Source organism: Melitaea cinxia, chromosome 4 (genome assembly GCF_905220565.1).
Source record: "Melitaea cinxia chromosome 4, ilMelCinx1.1, whole genome shotgun sequence".
Lineage (NCBI taxonomy): Eukaryota > Metazoa > Arthropoda > Insecta > Lepidoptera > Nymphalidae > Melitaea > Melitaea cinxia.
The window spans coordinates 18,174,669-18,181,513 of record NC_059397.1 but is presented as its reverse complement, the minus strand read 5'-3'; the positions used below and the strand labels follow the sequence as shown (position 1 = coordinate 18,181,513).

Sequence of the window (6,845 nt, the reverse complement as noted above, 5' to 3'; positions counted from 1 at the left end):
AATAACACTGTCATTTTTGTGTTCATACATTATGTATTACTTTTTCTAGGCATCAGATACCAACAGTTTGTAAAGTAATGCAGTAGTATAAAGTTTTCTTAATATTTGAGTGAATTAATTGCAGTTATAATTTAGTAAACAATTTGAGAAAACGGTAACAAAATTATTTTTAACCGACTTCAAAAAAAGGAGGAGGTTACTCAATTCGACCGTATATGTATGTTCGGGGATAACTCCGTCGTTTTGTTGAAAAGTAGATATCCCTAATTTGGTACCATGATAAGGAAACCAGGATCTGATGATGGGATCCCAGAGAAATCGAGGAAAACTCTCGAAAATCCGCATAACTTTTTACTGGGTGTACCGATTTTGATGATTTTTAATTTAATCGAATGCCGATGTTTATCATGTGGTCACATTTAAATTTCATCGAGATCTGATTACAAATTTTGGAGTAATCTTTGATAATGCGTATTTACTTGAGAATTTTTTCGTCTACCTACGTTGTATTACTCGATGTAATTGAAGTCGGTTTTTCTCGTTTGCCTGCAAACACTATTATACGTAATAAATTAACACCACACATTCACTTTTAAAAATGATAGCCACTAACTAACGTGCTTATATGATTGTGTTTGCTTGCAAATAAAAAAAAACAACTTCAGGTACCTCATATACATAGATATACAACGTAGGTAGAAAAAATAGTCAAGTAAATACGCGTTATCAAAGATTACTCAAACAGTAATCATCAGCTCACGATCAAATTTAATATGACCACAAAACAAGTATCAACTTCCGAATAAAACAAGAATCATCAAAATCGGTATAACCATTAAAATCTATGAGCTATACAATACAAGTTAACGAGAAAATAGTCAAGTAAATACGTAATATTAGATATAACTCGAAAATTAATTGCCAGATCTCAATTATAGATAAATGGGACCACATATCAAGCACCATCCATCGATTAAAATAAAATAATCATCGAAATCAGTCAACCCAGTAAAAAGTTCTGTGTTCTGAGGTAACACAAAAAAAAATAACTACAGTCGAATTGAGAACCTTCTCCTTATTTTGAAGTTGGTTAAAAAGATGATAATTTGACACTAAATATGCTAAATGTAGTAATGATTATAACAAAAGAACGATAACAACAAAATAAATCTATCTCGATTTATTTACAATTGTACATATTATCCCATGCGTGTCTATACAAATTCTAAAGGCTACTGCCATCACACGTCCTGCACTGTCTTCCCTTTGATACTATGCGGCCCTGTAACCAAACAAACATTTTTAAACCTCATTATAATACAGCAAAAATAATTTCAAAACAATAGGGATTAACTGATAATGAATATTTTGCTTATACAGGAGGTCACATAAAAGTACCTGAGAAAATTAATAATTAACTTGCCATAATTTATCATACCTTTTGAAATGATCCTTACGGTAAAGTAGAGGTATGGGAAAGGGCAGAAATTATTCAACAATGCGATGCGAAACACGCCCCTCGTTAAAGTTCACCCTGACCGGGATAATATCAACATTATTCCGTCCCACCGGTGTCCGGAAAAAAAGGGATATCCCGCTGTAGGTGGGTAATAAAAAAATGTAGCCCTGAAAATGTTTTAATAAAATATTAAACATAACTGTGCTCTGGTTCGCGATATTCCTTTATTGAGTTGAAATTTAACTTGCACGTGCGTTCTATTATCGTGGAAATGGGCTTCGGGAGGATTCGTTGAGATTGGAGAAACATTTCTGAGGCGAGAGGACAATATCACTAAGTTTACATGTTTATTGGTTCAATTAGTTTTAAGAGGTTTTTCGAAATATTTTTTAATAAACATAGATCAGTGAACTAATATATCTCTATAGATCCGTCAATACTTCATTTAAGCTGGATGACTTGGCCATCATCATAAAAAAAAAAAAATTCAATCTAATTGAAAACCTCTTCTTTTTGAAGTCGGTTAACAATATATCTTCCAATTCAAAATACTAATTCAACTTAAAGTATTGTGTCATCGTAATTATAAGTCTATACCATATTTGAAACTAATATTGAATTTAATACTGTACATGTAATCGATATACACACCAAGATCTGAGAAGTTCACATAAAACTGTCTACCGAAAAGCTGGATGCAGTGAAAAATTTCCTAACTCGTAAAATCTTAAAATGTTATCTAAGAAGAGCATTCCAAGTTACAATAATAGTATAACGTTTCGAAATTCCGTAACAGGAATGAGACAGAAATAACTAAGATGACACAGCAAAAATGACCTGCAACGTTTACTCCGTGGAGTGCATACCTGCCCGAACGCTGAGAGCAGGATACGTGATAGCAATTACAACGATCTCTGCGGTCAGATGCTGCGTACTTCGAGATGCTACGAAAAATATTAATGTTATGATCACATTGGACGGATACAGGCGCCTTTTCGAGATTTTAAGTTATGAAAAAGTTAAAGATATTTTTATTTATTTATTTCCTTTTAAAATATCCAATTGATAATTTATTTTTGTGTGTAATTATTTTTTTATTGATAAAAGTTTCAACCAAGGTAGGAACAGTACAAAAATCAATTGATTTTATGAATCATTCAATACTTTGGAATATATGGAGCAGCTATATTAGGAACTTGTGCCAAAATTATATATTGTAGCATAGGGGAGGTTGGCTGATCATCCTCAACACAGATTATATCTATAATCCATATAAGATGATCAGTCTGAACTCAAAAATTTTGTGAATTTAACCTTATGCATAAGTGAAATTTTGTAATTGTTAACATTTGTTTAAAATGTTTATATATATAAAAAAAAATATTATATAAAAAAAAATTAAATTGTACCTTACAGAACCCTTACAGAAGATCACAGCCAAATAAATTGCTCCCAAGTAGTCCAGTATTCGTATAGTAACAGAGTTGCTGCAGAGGGTCGAGGCTAGATAGGGTACGGTAATCGCTCACCACCTAGCGAGCCGTACTGCTGTGCCACCTTGATGGCTTACAAATAGAAATAGGAAAGCTGGCTACAAAATATCACGTTAAAACGCAGTCGTAATTACACACACCAAATATAACAATTCATTTAATTTTATTTCACATTCGAAAAAGTTATCTAGGTATTAATATTCTTGTAATCAAAAACATACATCGGATAATTAAAAATAAACAACGATTTCGAAATACAAGTGATTATAGAAAACGAATCCACGTTATTATCTCTCGACAATAGCTTAATGTTTATTTAACGGCTTACTTTGACGAGAATCAAGATGGCCGCCTATTAATTTTAAATGACTATCTTTCCATTAAAACGGGAAGGACACGGAACATTCAAAATAATTAATTACACCTCGGAGACTTCGAGATCGTTGATATTTTAAAATATAACTATATACATACAAATTCCAAAGATTTTGCTGTCGTAATTATGTCATCTCATAAACGATTCCAGGAGACAGTTATTGTTGTAAGATATACCATCTTTTTGAATGTTATTTCGTTTGAAATGAATATCCCACTACTGGGCATAGGCCTCTTAGGCCTCTTTCCCCATGTAGGAGAAGGATCAGAGCTTAATCCACCACGCTGCTCCAATGCGGGTTGGCGGATATATTCCCTACTACGAGTAACGATCGCTATTAGGTGTACATGATAACAACCGGGACCGACGGCTTAACGTGCTCTCCAAGGCACGGTGGGGAGACCTACAGAGACTGCACATACACCCAGACCACGGCGAACACCTGTATGGCCAATACAAATGTTTGTCATGTGCGGGGATCAAACCCGCAACCGCCAGCGCAACAAGTACAATCCATGGCTGTAACCGTTGCGCCAACGCGGCGTCACCATAGCTTAACATAAATGACAAATCAATGTTTTTTACATAAAATATGTCGGTACAAAGTTCGATCGGCTTGTATTACATAACAACTTATTTAAGAGTATGTAAAATAATCACCGAATCGTTCATTTAATATTAAAATAAAAACGTAATTCCCTTTTTAAGTATTACAGTACTTTTATCACTGAAACGACGGTATTTAAATTTCGTTTGTGTCTTTGAGTAGACGAGATTGCCGCTACAATATTAATTAGCCTGTTCGTTATTAAACATTGTTCCAGACTGTCCTTTGTTTGAATTGAGGGAATACTCGCTAAATAAACAATATCCTTTATGACGTATTTCCATAAAAAGTTTAGCTTCGGAGGAAATGGTTAAGTAAATTCGGAATAATGTTAGAATGACTATATTCTTTAAGAAGTAAATGAAATAATCATTTTTTCATGATGGACTAGTATGTGGTGTTAGTGAATGTTTTGGGACAAAAAATGATCATACAAAACGTGATGAAAGATACTTAGACAACCACGTTGAACATACGTTGGTAGGGGACAGTAGGATATAGTCCCGGATTAAAATGTTTATTGTACTTAAAGGATAGCCTAAGTGTTGCTTCACAACCTCCCCTATCTTCCAGTGAAAGTCTCATAAAAATCGCTTCACCCTTTCCAGAGAACAAAAAGAAAAACAGACAAACAGACAGACCGACAAATTTTTTAGAATAGTTTGTGTTTTAGTATCGCGTAAGTAAAGTAAGTGGATATCCACTTGAAACAAAACAGATACTTCGAAATCGCAGACAGACATTTTCATTTTATTTATATGTATTGATATATAGATAAGTAATTTTTCTATTTTGATTGTATTTTACCATAAAGATAACATTTATGGTTTTGATAAATAAATGGGGCACACAGTATAACTACATAGTACAGAGTTCATTACTAGCTAGTGATAAGTCTATTAGTTTTTCTCTTGTACAAAATGTTGAATGATAGATGACATCACAAGAAAAATAATTGATTCGAAAGGGATGGTTTTTTGATTTCAATCTGTACTCCGGCGAATTTTATCAATAGAATTTTTTCACTTCTGTTGTCAACTTTATGCAGTTCAGCGGGCCTATATTCAGACTGGGTGAGAGTTTATTGTTTTTTAATCATAGATTAAAATCATACACTTTTTTTAATATTAAAAAAAAAACTGGGCTCGTCCGGGATTTGAACCCGGGACCTCTCGCACCCTAAGCGAAAATCATACCCCTAGACCAACGAGCCGCTTGAGATTCATTTCGAAATAAAGTATCTAAATTTGTGTGTATTATTATCTCTTCGAGAACTAATAGAAGGTACAATTAAGTAGAATGATTCTTATTATTTATCTTAATGTGATAAAACAGCAAATATTACAACGCAGTTTTGCAATAAAAAAAATTTTTTTGATCACACATAAAACTCGCAGTAGAACAGCGCGGTGGATTAAGCTCCGACCTTTCTTGTACATAAAGAAATAGGCCTATTCCCAGTTGTTACTGTTCCCAACTGTTAGTCGGTGTGACCTGTGTCATCAAATAATAAATAATCAATCAACACAAAATGTGTACACATGTATATATGTGAACGATAAAATAAGACATTGTGTCGGAGAACCGGAATTATACACACATAGAATTACACACAGACGCACTAACGCACACGCACTGACAAATACGTAATACACTCACACTGGCTACTACAAAAGTTTGCATGGACTGTACAAATATTGTTTTGAATGGTGTGTGATATGCAAACGCGTCTAAAATTAAAACTTCAAAAGTAATACAGAAAAAAATGTTCACACTACCGATATGATGAACGCCGCGTACGAAAGTCCCATTACGCCAGTTTCAACAGCATCATATTATCTGAAAATATTCCCGAACGTATCGTAACACTGATAAGAATATTTATTGTTAAAATCCAATAGCAGTGAATATCGTATTTCATGTAAAATCTTACCGACAGCGACCTTTATAAATATAACGCTTTATTTAATAAATGAAAAGTATGTTTGATACGTAATCCTGTGATTAACTTTTGTATTCGAAGTATATTGTCCTGGTAGTTTAATACGTGTTTTTCGTCATTATACTATTTATAGTAAGTGTATAACTTATTTTTAGATGTTCCCTGTTAGGGAATTTCCTGCTCGAAATATGGAGCATCTCGACTGGGGATAATGTTTTCAAGCAGTGTTGTGTTCATCTTGGTGAGTAAGGTGACCAGAGCTTTTGGGAAAAATTGAAGATAGAGTTGGCAACGCGTTTGCGATGCTTATGGTGTTGCAAACGTCTATAATCTACAGTAATCGCTTAACATCAGGTGAGCCGTGCACTTGTTTGCCGACCTAGTTACATAAAAAAAATCTTGTTATATTGTCTTAAGGTGTTGTCAATTTTAAATGTCTTAAAGTTTTATTATATATATATATATATATATATATATATATATATATATATATATATATATATATATATATAAAATCAATGTATATTATTTCATTATAATCATATATTATTAATCATCACGTCGTTGAAGTTAATAGTGTGGTTCAGGCGTGAAAGCATAACAAACATATAGTGCTATTTCCAAATATATCTTTGGAAAATGTAATCCATGAAAACTACAGCCACCAAAAACTCAAACACGATATAGACAATTTCGAAATATTTTCAGTTATTACATCAGTCAATAGTATTTACTAAAAGTGAAACCAACCATCAATCCGCCTGCACAGCGTGGTGACTATGGGCAACACACATGAGTTCACGCTATTTTTGGCGCGAACTTGTGGAGGCCTATGTCCAGCAGTGGACTGCAATAGGCTGTAGTGATGATGGTGAAAACTATTAATAACAATCTAAAACATATATAAGCTATACAAAAAATAAGCAGTATCGAAGTGTAGATTGGAAGTATTCTCAAAGTTATTTCAT

At 33.3% G+C, this 6,845-nt stretch overlaps 1 non-coding gene across 1 annotated transcript; it reads right to left on the bottom strand.

Moving 5' to 3' along the window:
• Positions 1 to 5,076: 5,076 nt before the first annotated feature.
• Positions 5,077 to 5,148, bottom strand: Trnap-agg. Its single transcript has one exon. It is a non-coding gene; the product is annotated as a tRNA-Pro (tRNA).
• Positions 5,149 to 6,845: the final 1,697 nt, after the last annotated feature.